Raw genomic sequence first — 25384 nt, forward strand, 5'->3', positions numbered from 1 at the left:
ATATATATATATATATATATAAAAACACCCAGCACGCCCCTGCGGGCAGTTTATCCTTCAAGCTCGGGTCCTCTACCAGAGGCCTGGGAGCTTGAGGGTCCTGCGCAGTATCTTAGCTGTTCCCAGGACTGCGCTCTTCTGGACAGAGATCTCCGATGTTGTTCCCGGGATCTGCTGGAGCCACTCGCCTAGCTTGGGAGTCACCGCACCTAGTGCTCCGATTACCACGGGGACCACCGTTACCTTCACCCTCCACATCCTCTCGAGCTCTTCTCTGAGCCCTTGGTATTTCTCCAGCTTCTCGTGTTCCTTCTTCCTGATATTGCTGTCATTCGGAACCGCTACATCGATCACTACGGCCGTCTTCTTCTGTTTGTCTACCACCACTATGTCCGGTTGGTTAGCCACCACCATTTTGTCCGTCTGTATCTGGAAGTCCCACAGGATCTTAGCTCGGTCATTCTCCACCACCCTTGGGGGCATCTCCCATTGTGACCTCGGGACTTCCAGGTTATACTCTGCACAGATGTTCCTGTACACTATGCCGGCCACTTGGTTATGGCGTTCCATGTATGCCTTGCCTGCTAGCATCTTGCACCCTGCTGTTATGTGCTGGATTGTCTCTGGGGCATCTTTACACAGCCTGCACCTGGGGTCTTACCTGGTGTGATAGACCCCAGCCTCTATGGATCTTGTGCTCAGAGCTTGTTCTTGTGCTGCCATGATTAGTGCCTCTGTGCTGTCTTTCAGTCCAGCTTTGTCCAGCCACTGGTAGGATTTCTGGATATCAGCCACCTCCTCTATCTGCCGGTGGTACATACCGTGCAGGGGCCTGTCCTTCCATGATGGTTCCTCGTCTCCCTCCTCTTTCTTGGGTTTCTGCTGCCTGAGGTATTCACTGAGCACTCGGTCAGTTGGGGCCATCTTCCCAATGTATTCTTGGATGTTCGTTGTCTCATCCTGGACTGTGGTGCTGACACTCACCAGTCCCCGGCCCCCTTCCTTCCGCTTAGCGTACAGCCTCAGGGTGCTGGACTTGGGGTGAAACCCTCCATGCATGGTAAGGAGCTTTCTTGTCTTTATGTCAGTGGCTTCTATCTCCTCCTTTGGCCAGCCTATTACCCCAGCAGGGTACCTGATCACGGGCAGGGCGTACGTGTTGATGGCCCGGATCTTGTTCTTACCATTCAGCTGACTCCTCAGGACTTGCCTGACCCTCTGCAGGTACTTGGTGGTTGCAGCTTTTCTAGCGGCCTCTTCATGGTTCCCATTCGCCTGCGGGATCCCCAGGTACTTGTAACTGTCCTCTATGTCTGCAATGTTGCCTTCTGGTAGTTCAATCCCCTCAGTTCTGACTACCTTCCCTCTCTTTGTTACCATCCGACTACACTTCTCCAGTCCGAACGACATTGGAACGACATTGGATATATATATCTATATATCTATATATCTATATATATAGATATATAGATATATAATGTTCTTCCTCTACACCCCCCCCCCCAATTTTTGCACATGTCGAGGAGCGTGTCAGGCTACATTTCACTGTGTGTTATACTTGTATAACTATGCATGTGACAAATAATAAAGAACCTTGAACCTTGAACCTTGAGAGCTGGGTGAGTTTGATGACAGCGGGCGTGCTCGTCGCTGACAGGAAAAGGAAACATCACACAACACTTAAACTCTGCTTTAAGAAGTTTGTAAAATAAAATGCGACAGAGAAAATCACCCCAGAGAATAAATTTTCTGAAGTGGTTTGACGAGTAAAGGACAAAAACTTTCAGCTCCTTTATCCACAGAAATGACCTCTCAGAGGCTCAGAGAGTGATCATGTGACCTGTGTCTGTCAGGTGACTGCTGGCTCCTGGCGGCCATTGCCTGACTCTGGACCCTCAGATCCTGAACAGAGTGGTCCCTCCTGGGCAGAGCTTCACCTCACAGTATGCCGGCATCTTCCACTTCCAGGTCGCTCACCTTTCTAAAGAAACAGAAATAACACACAGTACAGGGTGGGGGTGTAATTACAGAGGAAGTGACATCTTGTTCACATCTGTCCTCTGTAGTTATGGCAGTACGGGGAGTGGGCGGACGTAGTCGTGGACGACCGGCTGCCCATCAGAGATGGGAAACTGCTGTTCGTCCACTCAGCGGAGGGAGTGGAGTTCTGGAGTGCTGTGCTGGAGAAAGCCTACGCTAAGTAAGAGCAACCTGTGAGGTCTAACAAAGCTGACCTGTAATTAAACTCACTTTTATTTATGTGGCACCGAATCACAACAACAAGTGGCTTCATGGACAGATAGAGCTGGGTGTCATCAGCATAGCAGTGTAAATGTATGCTATGTCTTCTAATGATGCTGCCTAAGGGAAGCATGTATAATGTAAACAGAATTGGTCCTAGCACTGAACCCTGTGGAACTCCATAATTAACCTCAGTGTGTGAAGAGGACTCTCCATTTACATGCACAAACTGGAGTCTATTAGATAGATATGATACAAACCACTGCAGCACAGTACCTGTAATACCTACAGCATGTTCTAATCGCTCTAATAGGATATTATGGTCGACAGTATCGAATGCTGCACTGAGGTCTAGCAGGACAAGCACAGAGATGAGTCCACTGTCAGAGGCCATAAGAAGATCATTTGTAACCTTCACTAAAGCTGTTTCTGTGCTGTGCTGAGCTCTGAAACCTGACTGAAACTCTTCAAATAAACCTCTGCAGATGATCTGTTAGCTGTTTGACAACTACTCTTTCAAGGATGTTTGATATAAAGGAAGGTTGGAGATTGGCCTATAATTAGCTAAGACTGCTGGGTCTAGAGATGCTTTTTGAGTAAAGGTTTAACTACAGCCAGCTTGAAGGCCTGTGGTACATAGCTGATCATTAGAGATAGTTGATCATATTTAAGATTGAAGCATTAGTCTGAAAGAAGCTGTTTTAGCTCCTCCTATTTTGAGGCCACCCTTTCTTCTGACCCTCAGCTGACCCTTCTCACCCTGGACACAGTCTGTTTGACCTGCTCCCCTCAGGCAGGAGGCTCCGGTCCATTCGCACCAGAACCTCTCGCCATAAGAACAGTTTCTTCCCCTCTGCTGTTGGACACATGAACAATAACCATATGACTGTCCCCGCCACTAACACATGACCCTACGCTGTGTCACTGCATCATTCCATGTTTGGCACTGATCACCACCTGCACTCATGTATATATCTTTCAACGTAGCACTCATAATTCTTATTCTCATGTATATATCTCATGTATATCTCATGCACATATCTTTCTTTCTACGTAGCACTTTTAATTCTTATTCCTACTTTTATTTTTTCATGTCTATTTAAGTGCTATTTATGACAGCATGTTTGCACTGAAGCACCGCAGCAATTTCCTAATGTTGTAAACCTGCTCAACATTTGGCAATAAACCCCTTTCTGATTCTGATTCTGATTCTGACTGGTCAGCTTCTGGAAGGCTGCTGAGGGGCAGCACTCTCTGTACTTGTTGTGAGAGCTGTGTATCATACAGGGAGTGCAGAATTATTAGGCAAATGAGTATTTTGTCATCCTCTTCATGCATGTTGTCTTACTCCAAGCTGTATAGGCTCGAAAGCCTACTACCAATTAAGCATATTAGGTGATGTGCATCTCTGTAATGAGAAGGGGTGTGGTCTAATGACATCAACACCCTATATCAGGTGTGCATAATTATTAGGCAACGTCCTTTCCTTTGGCAAAATGGGTCAAAAGAAGGACTTGACAGGCTCAGAAAAGTCAAAAATAGTGAGATATCTTGCAGAGGGATGCAGCAGTCTCAAAATTGCAAAGCTTCTGAAGCGTGATCATCGAACAATCAAGCGTTTCATTCAAAATAGTCAACAGGGTCGCAAGAAGCGTGTGGAAAAACCAAGGCGCAAAATAACTGCCCATGAACTGAGAAAAGTCAAGCGTGCAGCTGCCAGGATGCCACTTGCCACCAGTTTGGCCATATTTCAGAGCTGCAACATCACTGGAGTGCCCAAAAGCACAAGGTGTGCAATACTCAGAGACATGGCCAAGGTAAGAAAGGCTGAAAGACGACCACCACTGAACAAGACACACAAGCTGAAACGTCAAGACTGGGCCAAGAAATATCTCAAGACTGGTTTTTCTAAGGTTTTATGGACTGATGAAATGAGAGTGAGTCTTGATGGGCCAGATGGATGGGCCCGTGGCTGGATTGGTAAAGGGCAGAGAGCTCCAGTCCCACTCAGACGCCAGCAAGGTGGAGGTGGAGTACTGGTTTGGGCTGGTATCATCAAAGATGAGCTTGTGGGGCCTTTTCGGGTTGAGGATGGAGTCAAGCTCAACTCCCAGTCCTACTGCCAGTTTCTGGAAGACACCTTCTTCAAGCAGTGGTACAGGAAGAAGTCTGCATCCTTCAAGAAAAACATGATTTTCATGCAGGACAATGCTCCATCACACGCGTCCAAGTACTCCACAGCGTGGCTGGCAAGAACGGGTATAAAAGAAGAAAAACTAATGACATGGCCTCCTTGTTCACCTGATCTGAACCCCATTGAGAACCTGTGGTCCATCATCAAATGTGAGATTTACAAGGAGGGAAAACAGTACACCTCTCTGAACAGTGTCTGGGAGGCTGTGGTTGCTGCTGCACGCAATGTTGATGGTGAACAGATCAAAACACTGACAGAATCCATGGATGGCAGGCTTTTGAGTGTCCTTGCAAAGAAAGGTGGCTATATTGGTCGCTGATTTGTTTTTGTTTTGTTTTTGAATGTCAGAAATGTATATTTGTGAATGTATATTTGAGATGTTATATTGGTTTCACTGGTAAAAATAAATAATTGAAATGGGTATATATTTGTTTTTTGTTAAGTTGCCTAATAATTATGCACAGTAATAGTCACCTGCACACACAGATATCCCCCTAAAATAGCTAAAACTAAAAACAAACTAAAAACTACTTCCAAAAACATTCAGCTTTGATATTAATGAGTTTTTTGGGTTCATTGAGAACATGGTTGTTGTTCAATAATAACATTATTCCTCAAAAATACAACTTGCCTAATAATTCTGCACTCCCTGTATATAAAAACAGCAATAAGGAACCTGTAGCTGTGAGGTTTACTTATGTGTTTAATACCAGTGTCTGAATATGACAGGAAGTGAGGTCAGGCCCTCGGGTACTTGTCACATCATCAACTCTTCATCAGCTGTCCAGACCTCCATATGTGATTAATGCCGTATTTAAGCAGCTGTTTATTGTGACTGCATCTCTCTGACAGCAGGAGGTGGTGGTGGGTGGAGGCATTTACTCAGTAAACATGGAGCGCCGCCCGGCCCGGAAAGCAAACAGAGCTGCACAATCAGCGTTTCAGGTCAAAGTGATTTCCAAAGCTCACCGACCTCCAACACACTCGAAGCGCTTCATAACTGGGCTTTTATTTTAGAGGGCTCTGCTGTAGTTTCTCTGGTCATTTTTTATAAATGATATTTGGTCCTGAGCTTCTCTGCTCCTTCATCCTGCTCTCAGCTCCTCGTCCTCCTCTGTGGAGAACAGAAGCTCTCAGCTCTAAACTCATAAGTTCTAATATTCAGAGAGACGGTGGATATACACTACCTGTCAAAGGTCTGGACACACCTCACTTATTTTTACGACATTCGACAGCGTTGATACTGAAGACATCAAATATATGAAGCAACATGTATGCAATCATGTAGCAAAGAAAAAACAGATAAATGTGTTCATATTTTAGATTCCACCCTTTGATTTGTCGACAGCGCTGCAAACCCTCGGCCTTCTCCCAGTGAGCTTCATGATGTCGTCACCTGACATGGCTTCACCTCACAGGTGTGCCCGTCAGGGTTCATTGGTGGAGTTGGTACAGCTGACAGCCTGTTTGACAACTGTTAGAATTCATCTTATGGGAGGAACCAATCAGCTAATTAAAGAGAAACAAGAGTCCATCATTACTGTGTGTATAAATCCTGCACTTAACACTATGTTACTCTGTTGGTGTCGGGGACCCGATCCTTTGGGTGGACCAGTTTTTGGCGCAGCGTGTTTTGGGGTTTAAAAGCCACAGAGACCCGGTATTTAGAAAAAATACATCTCTGCTGCTCCGATACTCCTGACACGTACGGGATTCACTGCAGGTTTCTCTTAGGCAGCGGTTGTCCTTCTCTCCTGGATCGGCTGGAGCTTTCCCAGCTTTGACAAATGTCTTGACCATCAGTGACTGTTGATCAACGACAATCTGCAATTTTAATGATCAAGAAACTGACCTCACAGCCCATTGTTCACACAGTGGGCTGGTTTCAGTCTTTATTTCCTGTTTATAAGGTTGTAAACCTGCAGTCAGCTGAGACTGAAGGAGTCACCTGACGATGCTGAAACATCCAGATGAACAGAATCAACCTTTTGGGATTTCTGCACCTGGATAACCGCGCATCAACAACCAAGCAAAGGGTGGTGACTCTACAGAATCAAAGTTATTTCACACTTTTTGTTTCCCACGTGTTCATTCATAGTTCTGATGCCTTCAGTGAGAATCATGAAAATAAAGAAAAAAACCATTAAATGAGAGGCTGTGTCCACACTTTAGACTGTAAAAGGTCTGCAGCGCACATAGATTCGATAAATAGACAAATAGATGAGAAGTGAAACAGAAACTCTGAATGCCCCTCAAAGTAAAGCTTTGAGCGTTTTTGTGTCAGAGCCTGTCAGACCTCTCCCTCAGCAGCACTCAGTCACAGTGTGACGGCGCCCTCTGCTGGTTCCTCGCAGCGTCTCAGCTGGACTCAGGCTCGAGTGCCAGACGTGCACCACCTTCTGTTGTCGTTGTGCTGGAAGGTGAAACTCATCTTCATCTTTCTGGGACCCCTGCAAACAGAAACCACCACACCACGCAGACTTTACAATATAGGCACCTTCAAGTGTCTGTTGTCTGTTTTGTGACAAATAGATCGAATTGAAATAAGCCTAATCTTGAAAGTAGAGATAGTGTCTGTCTCCTGAATCCAAACTGGAAGCTGGTTCCACAGAAGAGGGGCCTGAAAACTGAAGGCTCTGCCTCCCATTCTACTTTTAAATACTCTAGGAACAACAAGTAGGCCTGCAGAGCGAGAGCGAAGTGCTCTAATAGGGTGATATGGTACTACAAGGTCATTAAGATAAGATGAAGATGCTGAGGCACTGAAATCAATATATAAATCATGATGTCACTGGCTTCCTGTTAATGTTACAGTGCCCGATGTCATTAAGCACCAATGACATCATGGAGAGGACCAGTCAGAGAGTAAATGAGTACATTTACTGTATTACTAATGTACTTGTAGTGAAGTTCTTCTGTTTTATTCTACTTTCATATGTTGGATTCAAATATTTCACTTTTTTTTCTGTCACTTTAATTATTGAAACATGCAGTCAGTTCTTTACTCACCAGGGGCCCACATGTTCAGTCTAGTGTCCTCTGACACTGAGCCATGTGTCAGAGCAGCTCTGAGCCACCGGCATGGTCCTCACAGGTGTCCCTGTAGATATGACTTCACGGAGACACCAACCCTCCTCTTCCTCCTCACTGCACTGTTAGCACTTGGCCCCAACCCTAAAAATATCCTTTTTTTTTTTTTTTTTTTTGCCTGTCCCGTTTGGCTCTTTTGCCATCAGAATTGTTGTCTAAAGGCAAAGAAAGATGCCCAACGGATTTACTTTACCAAATTGACCATCCCAGCCTTGCCGTAATGGTCCATTTGATTCACCTTTTATTGTTTATTTTATTTTCACTTACTGAATACGGGACAGACTTGACTGGGGGAAAGAAGGGGAGAAAGAAAGAGGGAAAGAGAAACAGCTGAGAAGAGGGACGGGGGAGAAGGGCAAAAACCAAAAACCAACAGAACGGGCAGAAAAAAAAAGAAAGAAAAAAAAAATGCATATATCAATCACCTGGATCACCTGCTGAGAAAGAAAAAAGAAAGCAAGCAGAAGAGAACAAGAGTAATAGAATAAACAACATCACAATGATATATGGGAATATGACAGTAAATACTAAATGTTAAACATTATTGTGCAGCACATAAGATCAACAGAACACAGTGTGCTTTGAGGTAGGAGCCAAAAAGGGTGTAGTTTGTGGGTGTGATCACCCGTGTGTACACCTGTGAGCATGGACGCGCTTTCCACGTTTCAGATTTCCAGCTCGTATGAGACGGAGCTCATCAGAAGCTGGCCAAAGGCCACACCTACTCCATCGCGGCGGCCGAGCAGGTGAGGGAGAATCTGTGATCATGTGATCAGATCGACAGCTGGACAGATGCTCACAGGTGTAACGTTCTGCAGGTGCATCACTGTGGTTCTCTGGTGGAGCTGATCCAGATCAGGAACCCCTGGGGTCAGGTGGAGTGGACGGGCGCCTGGAGCGACAGGTGAGTCATGGTGCTCTGAGGTTCTGGAGCATCATCCTTAGCTGTGGTTTCACTGAACTTCCTGTGGTCAGCTCGAAGGAGTGGGACGGCATTCGGGCAAACTCAGCCCGTCTCTGCCGCCTGCAGGATATTCTACCACGACTTCCTGAGTCACTTCTCCCGCCTCGACATCTGTAACCTGACACGCTGACAAGCAACGAGGTCGGCCGCTGGAACTTTGCTGAGTTTGAGGGCACGTGGTGGGTGGGATCCATCGCCGGCGGCTGCAGGAACTACCCCGGTAGCCCACAGGAAGTGAAGCACTCTGGGTGATGATGTTTGATGTTCATGATGCAGAGCGCTCAGCTAACATGTGCTCCTGTGTCTCCGCAGCCACCTTCTTCATCCAGCTGGACGATGATCCTCACGATGGCGAGGAAGGCTGCACCATCCTCATTGGTCTGATGCAGAAAGATGCTCGAAGGGAGAGGCGCTTCGGACGTGACCTCAACACCATCGGCTTCGCCATCTACGAGGTTCAAACGCACCCGGCGCTGAGCTGATCACTTCCTGTTTAGCTTTGCTGTGCATCAACAAAGGTTTGGCGAGTCTCATGCTCTCTGTCGGTGTGCTTCCAGGTGCCCGATCAGGTGAGAACACAGCAGAAGTTCACCGAGTACACGGCTCCTGCGATGACCTCAGCAGGTTAAAGGTCGATGCCTAAGGTGGACCTCATTCGTTAATATCTCCATGGAAACGCCCTAATGAGCATAAAAAACTAGCCCAAAAATCACAGTCACACTCAAACCTCTGTTAGCCAATCAGAATCAGGCTTCTTGACACATTCTGCCAACACCCACACCTGCGCATATAAAGAAACAGGTGGAGGTGCAGAGAGACGCCGAGCATCGCCATAGAAACAAAAAAATACAAGATGGCGCGGCCACGTCCAGACGCCTTCCTGACCGCTCCGCTCCGACTATCTACTTTTCTTGTTTTTTACCTATTTTTTGCTCTGGTTTACATCCCAAAATCCTCTAGTCTTATAGTTTACGACAGCGGATCACTTGTAAACATCGGTGCCAAGGTTGCACATCTAATCTTGGACACTTTAAACCTGACCCTTCCTGGCCGCCAGAGATTCTACACGGCGCGGAGAACAACAAAGGACGGGCCGCTCATCCGAGGCGCAGAACAAAGAAGCGCCGGGGGAAACGCGCTGGTATTAGGAACAGACTGAGACAGCAGGCGCATCGCGCACCACTGCCCAGTATCCTACTGGCCAATGTACAATCCATGGAGAACAAGCTCGATGACCTAAGAGCAAGGGTCACCTTCCAACGTGACATGAGGGACTGCAACATTCTGTGCTTCACGGAGACATGGCTGACCCCCACCGTGCCGGACCAGGCCGTAACTCAGTCGGATTCATTCTTTGTGCTCCGCACGGACAGAACGGCAGAGTCGAACAAAACCAAAGGTGGAGGAGTGTGTTTCATGGTAAACAGAAAGTGGTGTGATGCCAGGAGCATTTCTACTCTCTCCAGCGGCTGCTCGCCACATCTGGAGTTCCTGAGCATTAAGTGCCGCCCTTTCTATCTGCCCCGTGAGTTCACCTCAGTCATCGCCGCGGCGGTCTACATCCCACCCCAAGCGGACACAGGTATGGCTTTGTCCGAATTACATGATGTGCTGAGCTCGCTTCAAAACAAGGACCCGGGCGCAGCCCTCATTGTAGCAGGAGACTTTAACAAAGCGAACCTCAGACAAGTCATGCCAAACTTTTACCAGCATGTCTCGTGTCCAACGAGAGGGGATCGGATTTTGGATCACTGCTACACGCCATACAAGCAGGGCTACAAAGCTGTCTCACACCCGGTGTAGTGGAGATATCAAAGATAGGCACAGCTGTGGCACTGATTCAGTCTTTGAGCACTACGGTCACCCCGGTGTGTCGGCCAGAACACCACTTAAGGCCAAATTGCCCAGAGCACGAAAGAAGGAGAGAGCTTGAGGTTCCGTTTGAGGCACTTTATTGTCACCGCTTAATTTCTGGGGCTGTAACACAGCGGGTGTACATAAGTGTGTGTCTGGGTGTGTGTGTGTGTGGTTTCCTACAAAGGAAATAAACAAGGGAAATAACAATAAATAAAGAGAATGGAAAAGTCAAATACTCAAATATAAACATAATACAACATAGTTAACATAATCAAATATAAAGATCAGAAAAATATAATACACTTCAAACTGCTCACACTATGCAACTAAATAGCATTAGTGCGAGGTTAAGCAACCGTCAGTACATGTGAACTACTTCCGGTAGTTATACAAAATAAAAGCGTCCCCCATTATATTCCGCTATAATGCTCTTATTGTGAAGGGCAAGCGGGACGCCATACTTCCGGTTATACTACGTTTGCTATTTTATTAATCCACGTACCTAATTGTTCGCTACAAACTCCGCTACTTCAAAGTAAACAATCACAAGCATCACATACAACATATAGAGAAGGTCTGATAACACAGGAATGACATTATGGACATACGAGCGACCGTACATGCGTCAACAAGCTAAACCGGGGCCAAGCTAATAACATAAATTAGCATATGAAATGAGGGTGAACTCACGCGTTGCATGCGTGGCCTACCGCTCCAACTATGCACTACATTAGCTCCTAAATGGTAACATACTACAGTACTGACACAACAAAGGCAAAATACGACACAGGTCACTACTTACTTGTCATTTACGCACACCTAACATGCCCCAGGAATCAGTGCACCCCCTCCGGACCAACACTGCTCAGCCGCCATTAAACTGCCCACCTTACTAACCGGATGATGTCACTAGAAGGTGGGCTGGCCCAAACTGACAGAAGATGGAACATTACATGAACTTATATAAACTTATAAACACCAGTAAAACTATTATATGAACTTTGGGGCCTTTTATACAGCCGCCCCCAAATGTATGTAAGACATTTGCTCATCAATAAGGCAACAAAGTTCTAGGGTTGTGGTGAGTTCGACGCAGAGCTGTCCTCATCTTCTCCAGAGGGCAGCGCAGGGAGGACAACCAGTCTGGCAACTGGCCGAGTGTAGACTCTCTCCTTCACCTTCACGTCAGCTGACCTGATGCGTCCATCAGGGCTAGGATGAGTTTTAATCACCCTCCCCACCGGCCAGAGAGCCCTGGGAAGCTGTGGATCAGCGATCATCACCACAGAGTCCTCAGCCAAATCAGCTGCCGTTGTTTGCCACTTCTGGCGAGTCTGCAGACTGGGAATGTACTGACGAATGAAACGTGACCAGAAATGGTCAGCCAAAACCTGGGAGTGCTTCCAGCGACGGCGACTGAGGAGCTCACTCTCTGGGTATACTACCTGAGGTAGCGATCCATCCGGCCACCCCATCAGAAGAACATTAGGAGTCACCGGATCTGCATCTCTGGCATCGGAAGACACATACCCCAGGGGCTTACTATTGAGTATCCCTTCCACTTCGGTGAGTACAGTGCGAAGCACTTCTTCTGGAACTGACTGAGCACCAACGGTGGCATAGAGGGCATACTTAACCGACCGGATCTCCCTTTCCCATGCTCCCCCAAAGTGTGGGGCACCTGGAGGATTAAAGCGGAAGCTGATCCTCTGGGGTGCTAGAAGCTGTTGTAGTTCCGGGGCCATCTTCAGAAAGGTCTCACGCAGCTCCCTCTCACCTCCCCTGAAGTTGGTCCCCTGGTCTGAAAACAACTTGGCAGGTGTTCCTCTATGGGCGACAAATCGCCGAAGAGCCATCAGGAATGCATCTGCATCAATGGTGTTAAGAACATCCAAGTGGACTGCCCTGGTGGTGAGGCACTTGAATATGATTCCCCATCTCTTCTCAATACGCCGACCAACCTTGACCTCAAACGGCCCGAAGCAGTCCATTCCCGTAGAGTAGAAAGCCGGTTTATATAGACGTAGCCGGGCTGCTGGCAGGTCTGCCATCCTTGGCACTGTAGGTCTAGCTCTCCACCTTTGACAATCAGCACAGAGGTGTTGGTAGCGCCGGACAGCTTCACGCCCTCGCAGAATCCAGTAGGAGCGCCGAAGTTCTGCGAACACCCGCTCCGGGCCAGGATGATGGAGGCGGCAATCAAAGTCTTGGATCAGGAGTTTGGTCACTGGGTGGCTTGGGTCTAAGATAATCGGATGGAGTGTCTCCAGAGCCAAATCTTCAGATCGCCGAAGTCGTCCTCCAACACAAATGAGCTGTCTGGTCTCATCCACTTCGGGTGACAGAGAGAGAAGACGACTGCTCCTGGGAACTGGCTTACCGACTTTCAACAGGTTGTACTCCTCCAGGAAACTATCCATCTGGGCCCTCTGTAGGATCAGCCTCTCCGCCTTGCGATAGTCCTCAACAGTGGGATGACCATCTGGTTGGGCCGCCCCATGTAGCTCCCGCGCTGTAACCTCTAACATCTCACTCCAGGTTTTGTAGCGGCTCAAATCTGAAGTTGGCTGACCTGACGGAGTAGTTGCTGTGGTCCCACAGAACACAGCTTTGCGCAGCTCCGAGGCATCTCCTGCTTGGTCAACCGTGAGATCCTCTGGCCAGGAGTCTGGACTGCGCAGGAGAAAGGATGGTCCTTGGCTCCATCTATTTGGTACAGTGAGCTCCTTCAACTTCTTCCCACGTGTCACATCGTCGGCTGGATTCCTTCCAGAGTCGACGTATCTCCAGGAGTGCCTGTCTGTCAGCTCTTGTATCTCGGCTACACGAGTGCCCACGAAGACCTTAAATCGGCAGGATTCAGACCTCAGCCAGGTCAGCACTGTTGTAGAATCGGACCATAGGACCGTCTGGTCGATTCTAAGGGTGAGCTCCCTTTCCAGCACTTGTGAGAGCTGTGCCCCAGTGAGTGCAGCACAGAGCTCCAATCGGGGCATGGAGTGGAACCGCTTAGGGGCAACCCTGGAACGGGCCACCAAGAATGACAGATGCACTTCACCATTTCTGCCAGTGGTCCGGAGGTAAGCTACTGAGCCATAAGCTTCTTCAGAGGCATCACAAAATATGTGCACCTCTCTCTGACAGCTGAAGGGGTCCACTTCCTTAGGCACATATGGTCGGGGAAGAGTAATTTCAGGTAGAAATTGCAGCTCTTCCTCCCAGGCTGTCCACTGCTGCATAAGCTCCTGAGGTAGGTGTGGGTCATCCCAACCCATTTGCTTGTCCCAAAGATGGCGGATGATTACCTTCGCTCTGGTTGTGTAGGGTAAGATGAACCCTAGGGGGTCGTACTGGCTGGCCAAGACCTTGTAGATATTGCGCATCGTGGGGACTGCATATGGAACTTGACGATGCTTGTAGCCTAGGACATCTGTGTGGAATAGCCAGCTCAATCCCAGGGTAGATTCTGGGGTATCTACCTTGTTCTGGGCCAGCCATAGTTCCACACTAGCGGAGCAGCTCTCTTGTGGTAAGTGACTGATGACGTCACGTTCATTGCTGGCCCACTGACGTAGGTCAAAACCTGCTGAGGCTAGGATGGCCCGTAACCTGTCGACAAGTTTCCTTGCCTCTTCCACGGTGGGGAAACTCTGAAGGCAGTTGTCCACATAAAAACACCTTTCGACCGAGAGTCTCACGTCATCATCTGGCTGGCTGTTATCCATGACATGACGCTGCAGGGCAAATGTGGCACAGCAGGGGCTACACGTGGTTCCGAACGGGAGCACCCGCCACTCGTAGACTGCTGGAGGGCTCTCGTCGCTGATGTCTCGCCAGACGAATCTGAGCAGGGCACGATCTTCTGGTAAGAGATGAACCTGGTGGAACATGCCTTTAATGTCCCCACTCACTGCAACTGCATGCTCTCTGAAGTGCAATAGGACTCCCAGAAGCGACGCACCTAAGGTGGGCCCAGGCAGCAGGTAGTCGTTCAAGTTCTGTCCTCTGTACTGAAATGAGCAGTTGAAAACCAATCGGTTCTTGCCATTATGGCTCACCATGTGATGAGGGATGTACCACGCCTCCTGACCTTCTGTCACAGGTGTCCCAGAGCCACACTTAATGATGGAGCCAGCCTTGATAAGCTTCTCCATCTCCACTTTGTAGGCCTCAGCTCGTTCTGGGTCTTTGGCCAGCCTTCTCTCTACACCCCGTAGACTTGGCATGACGGCGTCTTTAGTTGCCTGCAGTAGAGGCATCCCCTTCCGGCGAAGCAGTGGGGTGGCATAGCGACGTATGCCTTCAACCTCTATTCGGACAGTTCTGGTCTCCAGAATGCATATGGCCTCTTGGTCTTGCCTTGAACGAGTAACAAGCTTCTCGTTTCGGAATGGAACGATGTCGACCTGCCACAGTTTCTCCACATGTTTCATTAACTCACTGACCTGAGGTGCAACAGAAGTCAGCAAGCACTGCTGTGGTTGGGTAAGCTGGCCAACTATACTTGCTGGCCCTTGTAGCGCCCAACCTAGCCTGGTACGAATAGCAGCAGGCCCTCCTGGAGGTCCCAGCCTGACTGGTTCAACGGGGGTAACCAGATGGGGATGGTCACTGCCAATGAGTAGCAAAGGTTTCACATTTAACAAGGTGTGGATCGGAAGACCAATCAGGTGCTTGTACCTTTCCCTGAGTTGCTCCATGGGATAAGTGTGGCCTGCAAGTCCGATGCGTGCAGCAGTGAAGGCCCCAGCAATCTTGAACCTGGTCCTGGGCCTTGATGGAGAAGAAACAGAGAACGACACTGACTCACCTCTGAGAGTCTGCACGTCCTGCCTAATCGTGCGCAGTGGGACGTCCTCTGCGATCCCTTGCATGCCTAACTTCTCGGCAGCCTCCGGCAGAAGCATTGTCCTCTCTGACCCGTCATCCAGTACAGCATAAGTGCTGATTGTTCGCTTGCCATAATGAATGCAGACTTTGACAATCTTTAGAAGGACTTTGCAGCCTTCAGTGGGTCTGTCTAGATACAGGACGTCGGTTGCTGCCTTCGAGTCACCGCTCACCACCGCTGTTGTTAGCGACCCTTTAGGTGTTCTAACATTGACATCATGCAGTACCTGCAGGTGCTTCCCTTGGCAGAGGCTGCAAGTCTTCCTCAGATTGCACTGGGCTGCCTGGTGTGACCGTGCGCAGCGCCAGCACCTCTTGTTACTCTTTATCCACTCTGTTAGCTGGTCCTTTGTCAACTTGGATACCATTGTGCACTGACTGAGATAGTGCTCTTCCGTGTTACAGAATGGACAGTATGGCTTGTTCTTGCTGGCCACACCACCTGGCCTCAAAGCCTGTGGGTTCGTCATTACCTCCTTTGCACCATGAAGGACTGTGATGGATCTCTTACCCTGGCGCACCTCAGGCCTGGGCCACTGTTTCTCCTTTGTCCCTTTCACTGCTAGCTGCCCTTCAGAGTCTTGGCACCAGGACTCATACTTAAGCCACCCTGCGAGATCTGCCAAGGTATGCATCCTCACACCTTGTTGGAACATGCAGCGGCGGAACTCCGCTCTCTGCTCGGGGGGTAGTTTACTAAGCAGACGAGAAACATGTGAACCACAGTGTAGTTCCACTTCTCCTTCTGGGCCTAGTGTCCTTAACATCCCCACCAGTGACTGTATCTGGAGGGCAAATCTCTCAAATGCCGAGACGTCTCCACGTCTGATGTCAGGTGAGTCCATCATCGCAGCAATACGCCTCAGCACTATCTGATGTGGTTGGCCGAATTTGTCATTGAGGGCCTCCATCGTATCAGTGAAGGGTGTGGCAGAGTTGAGGTAAGCATCGGCTATTAATCTGGCCTCCTCTAAGTGCAGGTGATCAACCAACACTTGATACTTGAACAGCTCAGTCGTGTCCTCAGGTAGAAGATTCCCCAATGCCATCTTAAGCCTAGCAAACTCACTAGGGTCTCGACTGGAGAAGTTGGGGATTGTTGGGCGGGGACCACGGTAAACTGTCTCTGAGGTGATAGGAGTCCTGCCCGGATTCGGTCTGTCCGGCAGTGGCTGTGGAGAGGACAGATTGAACTGCTGCTCAGGGGATGCTGGATTACAGCCATGCTCAGTCTTACTGTCCCCATAGGCGGCGCGCGGATGCTTGGACCCACCCAGTGGGAAACTGCCTGGGCGAGGTGGGAGATGAACCGGCTTGAACCAGGGAGGTGGATTATGGGAGGCTTTATCTGGAAACCTGAGAGCTGGTGGAGGATCTGATGACAGACTCTGTCCTGGGTGGTCCACGACCATATTAGCGGGTGGGATTGCCATTGCCTCTGTCTTAATGGCTGGAAACATACATGCATCTTGGCGATGGGGGTTCAACACTGGTGGGTCACTAGGCAGTGGCGCTTCCTCAATTGGATCTGGCCACGGTGGTGGGGCAGGCCAGTCATCATCCTCCTCAATCTCTGGTGCATCACCCGGTAGCGGTGACTGCATTGACTTACTGGTTTGGAGAGAAGATGGGCCCTGCATGCTCTGGACAGCTTCCACTAACTGTCTCATTTCTGCCCGCAGTGCCTTGAGTTCGACCAGATCTGATGACATACGTTGCTGGCTCTGCTGGATGAGGTGGCGCTCCTGACGGATATCCTCTAACTCTGCACTTACTTCCTTATTTGGATGTGTATAGGGGAGCACGAAGGGTAGAGGAGTAGAGTGATCATAGGCTTGTTCCCCATGCCATCTCTCCGGATACAGCTGGGGGGCTAGCTGATTCTCCTGAATGTGCTGTTGGCTCTGAGCTCCATAGCGCGAGGCCGTCTCATGGAGAATAGCATCCCGCCTCCACTGAGGGCTGGCTAGGTTGCAGCTAAAGGGGGAAGCGAGGGAGGTCATCCTGGCCTTGTCCTCTTGGTGTCTGAGCTCTACATCCTCTCTATATGCATGGCTAATGTAGCCTGGGTACTCCACCTCATAATCTGCGTAGTGCACAGGTGGGCGAGCATGTCGTTTGGGGCGTGCGCCACGAGCCTCGTACTCTGGGCCTGGTTCCATCTCTGAGGCGAACCTAGTGCATCCGGCTCGAAGGACCAATTAATGTAGTGGAGATATCAAAGATAGGCACGGCTGTGGCACTGATTCAGTCTTTGAGCACTACGGTCACCCCGGTGTGTCGGCCAGAACACCACTTAAGGCCAAATTGCCCAGAGCACGAAAGAAGGAGAGAGCTTGAGGTTCCGTTTGAGGCACTTTATTGTCACCGCTTAATTTCTGGGGCTGTAACACAGCGGGTGTACATAAGTGTGTGTCTGGGTGTGTGTGTGTGTGTGGTTTCCTACAAAGGAAATAAACAAGGGAAATAACAATAAATAAAGAGAATGGAAAAGTCAAATACTCAAATATAAACATAATACAACATAGTTAACATAATCAAATATAAAGATCAGAAAAATATAATACACTTCAAACTGCTCACACTATGCAACTAAATAGCATTAGTGCGAGGTTAAGCAACCGTCAGTACATGTGAACTACTTCCGGTAGTTATACAAAATAAAAGCGTCCCCCATTATATTCCGCTATAATGCTCTTATTGTGAAGGGCAAGCGGGACGCCATACTTCCGGTTATACTACGTTTGCTATTTTATTAATCCACGTACCTAATTGTTCGCTACAAACTCCGCTACTTCAAAGTAAACAATCACAAGCATCACATACAACATATAGAGAAGGTCTGATAACACAGGAATGACATTATGGACATACGAGCGACCGTACATGCGTCAACAAGCTAAACCGGGGCCAAGCTAACAACATAAGTTAGCATATGAAATGAGGGTGAACTCACGCGTTGCATGCGTGGCCTACCGCTCCAACTATGCACTACATTAGCTCCTAAATGGTAACATACTACAGTACTGACACAACAAAGGCAAAATACGACACAGGTCACTACTTACTTGTCATTTACGCACACCTAACATGCCCCAGGAATCAGTGCACCCCCTCCGGACCAACACTGCTCAGCCGCCATTAAACTGCCCACCTTACTAACCGGATGATGTCACTAGAAGGTGGGCTGGCCCAAACTGACAGAAGATGGAACATTACATGAACTTATATAAACTTATAAACACCAGTAAAACTATTATATGAACTTTGGGGCCTTTTATACACCCGGCTTTTGGGAAGTCTGACCACAACGCCATCTTCCTCATCCCCCAGTATAAACAAAGCATACGGAGGGAAGACGTGACCACGAGGGAGGTAAAACGGTGGACTGCCCAATCAGAAGCTACGCTACAGGACGCACTCAACGACGTAGACTGGGACATGTTCAGAGCATGCGCAGTCGACATCAACGAGTTTACGGAAGTAGCAGTATGCTTCGTCAATATGCTAGCGGAGGAGATTATCCCCACTGCGAGAGTCACCACATTCCCAAACCAGAAACCGTGGATGGACAGATCGATCCGCACTGCAGTAAACGCCAGGACCGCCTCCTACAACGCGGGTCTCGCCACTGGCGATATGAGCGCCTACAAAGCGTCCTCATATGGTGTGCGGCGCGCGGTGAGAGATGCCAAATGCCGGTACCGGGAACGTGTGGAGTCCCGCTTCCACAATGTACATTTCAATTCCTTTAATTTTAAATATGTTTATATTGTCTATCCTGTAAAATAGTCAGATGTCTATTCATATTAATGTACAGAATTCACCTGCTTGCTGCTACTACTGCACATTCACCCAGTGTATATACTATATATATATAATGTTCTTCCTCTACACCCCCAATTTCTTTGCACATGTCGAGGAGCGTGTCAGGTTACATTTCACTGTGTGTTATACTTGTATAACTATGAATGTGACAAATAAAGAACCTTGAACCTTGAACTTGAACTTGAACCAGGGCGACACACGGAGTATGTGGCACGGACTACGCACCATTACGGACTACAAAGCCAGGGACACTGCGCTGATCAACGCTGACTCTGCATTCACCAACGAGCTGAATCGGTTCTACGCCCGTTTCGAGGTTAGCCAGGCGGCTAATGCTAACTACCGCCTGACTACCAAGGACAGTGACGTCATCAGCGAGAGACCGGTGACCAGCATCGCGGAGCATGACGTCCGAGCGGCACTGAGGAGAGTGAACACAAGGAAAGCGGCGGGGCCAGACGGCATCACCGGCCGTCTACTGCGCTGCTGTGCTGACCAGCTAGTAGGTGTGTTCACTTACATCTTCAACGAGTCCCTGGCGAAGTCTGTGGTCCCCACATGCTTCAAAAGATCCACCATCATCCCTGTGCCCAAGAACAGCAAACCCTCATCCCTGAACGATTACCGGCCAGTTGCACTGACCTCGGTAGTAATGAAGGTGTTTGAGAGGCTGCTGAAGAACATCATCTCCTCCTCCATCCCAGACACCACAGATCCGCTGCAGTTCGCCTACAGATCCAACAGATCCACAGAGGATGCCATCGCCCACGTCCTACACACCACCCTCAGCCACGTGGACAAGAAACAGGGTAACTATGTGCGAATGCTGTTTGTTGATTACAGTTCAGCGTTTAACACAATAGTGCCCTGCAGACTGTTCACAAAGCTGAGGGATCTGGGACTTAACAGCCGTCTGTGTGCATGGGTGTTGGACTTCCTCACTGGCAGAACTCAGGTGGTGATGGTGGGCAGGTGCTTCTCCAACAGCATCACCATCAACACAGGAGCACCTCAGGGATGTGTCCTCTCGCCACTGCTCTACTCCCTCTACACTTCAGACTGTGTGGCCACCCATGGCTCCAACACCATTGTGAAGTTTGCTGACGACACAGTGGTGTTGGGTGCCATCTCCAACAACGATGAGGCGGCCTACATGGATGAAGTGAAGAATCTGGCATCGTGGTGCCAGGACAACCACCTCCAGCTGAACGTCAGCAAGACCAAGGAGCTGGTGGTGGACTTCAGAAGGGGTCAGCACAGAGACTACAAGCCCATCATCATCAATGGAGCTCCAGTGGAGAGGGTGCAGTCCTTCAAGTATCTTGGTGTCCACATCTCCTCAGACCTGACATGGGCTGCCCACATTCAGGTCCAGACCAAAAAGGCTAGGCAGTGCCTGTATCACCTATGACAACTGAGGAAGTTCAGGGTCTCTCCAAAGATCCTCAGGATTTTCTATACAGGCGCTGTGGAGAGCATCCTCACACAGAACATGACATTGTGGTTTGGGAACAGCTGTGTGAAGGACCAAAAAGCTCTCCAGAGAGTGATCCGTACAGCAGAACGCTGCTGCAGGATTGCTCTCCCCCCGCTTCAGGACACCTACACCAGGAGATGCCGGACTAGAGCAGCGCAGATACTGAAGGACCCGTCCCATCCTGGCAACAAACTGTTCCAACTTCTGCAATCTGGTAGAAGGTTCCGCATCTTCTGGGCAAGGACAGAGAGACTCAAGAGGAGCTTCTATCCCCAAGCCATCTGGGCCCTAAACACACACACCCACCCTCTCACATCATCTATAACTGACTGAGTCAGGACTCTTCCAGACACTCTAAACCAAGGCACAATGTACATTTCAATTCCTTTAACTTTAAATATGTTTATATTGTCTATCCTGTAAAATAGTCAGATATCTATTCATATTAATGTACAGAATTCACCTGCTTGCTGCTACTACTGCACATTCACCCAGTGTATATACTATATGTATGTGTATATATATATATATATATATATATATATATATATATATATATATATAATGTTCTTCCTCTACACCCCCCCCCCAATTTTTGCACATGTCGAGGAGCGTGTCAGGCTACATTTCACTGTGTGTTATACTTGTATAACTATGCATGTGACAAATAAAGAACCTTGAACCTTGAACCTTGAAATGAACCAGCTGCTAGTTAACGAGAGACACCCGGAATGGCTAACTGAAGGCCGGACGGTCCTGATCCCCAAGGACCCCAAGAAGGGACCGGTCCCCTCCAACTACCGACCAATAACCTGCCTCAGTACTACATGGAAGCTCCTGTCAGGCATCATATCGGCTAAGATGAACAGGCACATGGGTCAATACATGAGCGGGACACAGAAAGGAATTGGCAAGAATACCAGAGGCGCAAAACACCAGCTACTGGTAGACAGAACAATCAGCCGAGACTGCAAGACCAGACTGACCAACCTGTGCACTGCCTGGATTGATTACAAGAAGGCCTATGACTCAATGCCCCACAGCTGGATACTGGAATGCCTAGAATTGTACAAGATCAATGGGACCCTAAGAGCCTTCATCAGGAACTCAATGGGGATGTGGCGTACAACACTAGAGGCCAACTCCAAGCCCATAGCACAAGTCACCATCAAGTGTGGGATCTACCAAGGAGATGCTCTGTCCCCACTGCTGTTCTGCATAGGCCTGAACCCCCTCAGTGAGATCATTAACAAGACTGGCTACGGATACCGACTACGGAACGGAGCAGTTGTCAGCCACCTCCTGTACATGGATGACATCAAGCTTTATGCCAAGAGTGAACGAGACATCGATTCACTGATCCACACTACCAATGACATTGGAATGTCGTTCGGACTGGAGAAGTGTAGTCGGATGGTAACAAAGAGAGGGAAGGTAGTCAGAACTGAGGGGATTGAACTACCAGAAGGCAACATTGCAGACATAGAGGACAGTTACAAGTACCTGGGGATCCCGCAGGCGAATGGGAACCATGAAGAGGCCGCTAGAAAAGCTGCAACCACCAAGTACCTGCAGAGGGTCAGGCAAGTCCTGAGGAGTCAGCTGAATGGTAAGAACAAGATCCGGGCCATCAACACGTACGCCCTGCCCGTGATCAGGTACCCTGCTGGGGTAATAGGCTGGCCAAAGGAGGAGATAGAAGCCACTGACATAAAGACAAGAAAGCTCCTTACCATGCATGGAGGGTTTCACCCCAAGTCCAGCACCCTGAGGCTGTACGCTAAGCGGAAGGAAGGGGGCCGGGGACTGGTGAGTGTCAGCACCACAGTCCAGGATGAGACAACGAACATCCAAGAATACATTGGGAAGATGGCCCCAACTGACCGAGTGCTCAGTGAATACCTCAGGCAGCAGAAACCCAAGAAAGAGGAGGGAGACGAGGAACCATCATGGAAGGACAGGCCCCTGCACGGTATGTACCACCGGCAGATAGAGGAGGTGGCTGATATCCAGAAATCCTACCAGTGGCTGGACAAAGCTGGACTGAAAGACAGCACAGAGGCACTAATCATGGCAGCACAAGAACAAGCTCTGAGCACAAGATCCATAGAGGCTGGGGTCTATCACACCAGGTAAGACCCCAGGTGCAGGCTGTGTAAAGATGCCCCAGAGACAATCCAGCACATAACAGCAGGGTGCAAGATGCTAGCAGGCAAGGCATACATGGAACGCCATAACCAAGTGGCCGGCATAGTGTACAGGAACATCTGTGCAGAGTATAACCTGGAAGTCCCGAGGTCACAATGGGAGATGCCCCCAAGGGTGGTGGAGAATGACCGAGCTAAGATCCTGTGGGACTTCCAGATACAGACGGACAAAATGGTGGTGGCTAACCAACCGGACATAGTGGTGGTAGACAAACAGAAGAAGACGGCCGTAGTGATCGATGTAGCGGTTCCGAATGACAGCAATATCAGGAAGAAGGAACACGAGAAGCTGGAGAAATACCAAGGGCTCAGAGAAGAGCTCGAGAGGATGTGGAGGGTGAAGGTAACGGTGGTCCCCGTGGTAATCGGAGCACTAGGTGCGGTGACTCCCAAGCTAGGCGAGTGGCTCCAGCAGATCCCGGGAACAACATCGGAGATCTCTGTCCAGAAGAGCGCAGTCCTGGGAACAGCTAAGATACTGCAGGACCCTCAAGCTCCCAGGCCTCTGGTAGAGGACCCGAGCTTGAAGGATAAACCGCCCGCAGGGGCGTGCTGGGTGTTTTTTTTTTTTTATAATGTTCTTCCTCTACACCCCCCCCCCAATTTTTTTTGCACATGTCGAGGAGCGTGTCAGGCTACATTTCACTGTGTGTTATACTTGTATAACTATGCATGTGACAAATAAAGAACCTTGAACCTTGAACCTTGAGAAACTGTATCATGTTGAGGTCTGAATGTTTCTAACATTTAATATGAACCCTGCTCTTTGGTGTTGATGTCTTTATTTCATCTTCCCCCTCCGACGTCACGTTCCCCGTCTGCGTTTGTTTCATGCGTCGCGTTCATCACTCAATGTTTCTCTTTTTAAATATTCAACCTTTATTGAACCAGGACGATCCCACTGAGATTAAAACTCTTTTTAAGGGAGACCTGGCCTAATATCACACAGTTACAAAGATTAAACACACACACACGAAAATAAAATGAAATGACAATCTACATGAAACAGTTACATGTTATGGAACTGGCCTCCAGGACTCTTAGTTTTGATTTAAAAAAACAAATGGTAAGGAGCGTGGAAAGAAAAGCGTCTGGACTTCTTTAAGGCTGTGTCCACACTAATGCGCTTTCATTTTGAAACGCGTGGTTTTCTCTCTCCCTTTTGGCCTCCCGTCCACACTGAGACGCGTTTTCCCTGAAAGAAAACGAAGTGTTTTGAAAACGCTGCTTTTGTGTCGCAGTGTGGACAGCGAAAAGGGAGACTTTATAAAACAATGATATATGTTAGTCATGTGATGCAGTGACCAATTAAACTAAGATAGTGGAGGGCATTACACAGCATTGTTTTGTCTGCCCTATTAAAGATTAACATCAGTCTGTATGCGCTCCAGAGAGCTTTTCTTCAAATTCTTCAATTCTCACTCGCTTTTGCAACTTTGCACTTTTGTGTTACTCGCAGCAACAACTCCACCTCATTGTTAGTCCATTTTAAAAACTCGGTGCTTTTCCTCGACATTTTGCCGCAACGTTTCAAAGAGCTGGAAAGTAAATAAATGGCAGACAGAAATGAGGCAGGTCGAATCTTCTTGCGTTTCACACATGCACAGTACTGGAACGTCAGCGTTTTGGGCCGTTTCAATGTGAATGAAAGACTCTGTGAAAACGACTGAAAACGATAGCGTGGACGCGTTTTCAAATCTATCCAGGCTAGTGCGGACGTGGCCAAAGTTGTCTGTGAGGTGTGAAAACAGGTGTGGGTCACAATCACCCCAAACCTTGGCTGATTGTGACCCACACAGTATCAACCATTCAAAGACACTGAAGCATTCATATGTAGAATATCTCCATAATGCAGCAACAGTAGAAATGTTGCAGCAACAAGTCGCTTCTTTGTATTAACAGAAAAACAACTTATTGTGAAAATCAAAGTTTGTTTGTCTACATGTGGTTTAAAGGTGAGTCATCAATAAAGACGGGGTGGCTGTAACTCAAGAGGTACAGCAGGTTACCTACTAATCGGAAGGTTGTTGGTTTGATCCCTGGCTCCTCCAGTCTGCATACCAAGTATCCTTGGGCAGCATAATAAGCCCAAGTTGCTCTCTGATAGAGTATGAATGTAGTTAGGAAGCATCTCAGTTTAGAGGAAGTGCTTGTGTGAATGTGGCTTGTTGTATAGAGCGCTTTGAGTACTCCGGGAGAGAAGAAAAGCGCTATATAAGAATCGGTCCTATTAAAGATGCCTGGATATTTATACGTGTGAACCAACTTCCTTGATTGGGAAAACAGCATGAGCTTTGTTTTGTCTGCATTGAGAACAGGTTTAAGTAATGAGTGCTGGACTTTCTGCAAGGAGTCAGAGGCTTGGACAGCAGTTGGACCACAGCTGTAAATAACTGTGTCATCAGCACAGAAGTGCAAGTTTGCATCTGGCACAATGTAAATGATGAATAGAAGAGGACCTAATACAGAGCCCTGTGGCACTGACACTTTCACTGCAGCTGTGACAGTTCTGTGATTTTTCCTCAAACATGATTCAGATAAAATATCATAGGTGTACAAAAACTGCTTTAACTACTCGCACACAAGAGCTTCAAGAACTTTGGCCAGCACAGATAGATTAGATGTTGGTCTAATCC

The 25384-nt window shown here is 48.4% G+C and overlaps 1 pseudogene; it reads left to right on the top strand.

Moving 5' to 3' along the window:
- LOC146573448 (calpain-1 catalytic subunit-like) overlaps positions 1-25384 on the top strand; it is a 35402-nt pseudogene that overhangs the window by 252 nt on the left and 9766 nt on the right.

This window comes from Mchenga conophoros, linkage group LG6, assembly GCF_057382185.1.
Source record: "Mchenga conophoros isolate Kocher_MC1m ecotype Shallow Benthic linkage group LG6, M_conophoros_male_GT1.1, whole genome shotgun sequence".
Lineage (NCBI taxonomy): Eukaryota > Metazoa > Chordata > Actinopteri > Cichliformes > Cichlidae > Mchenga > Mchenga conophoros.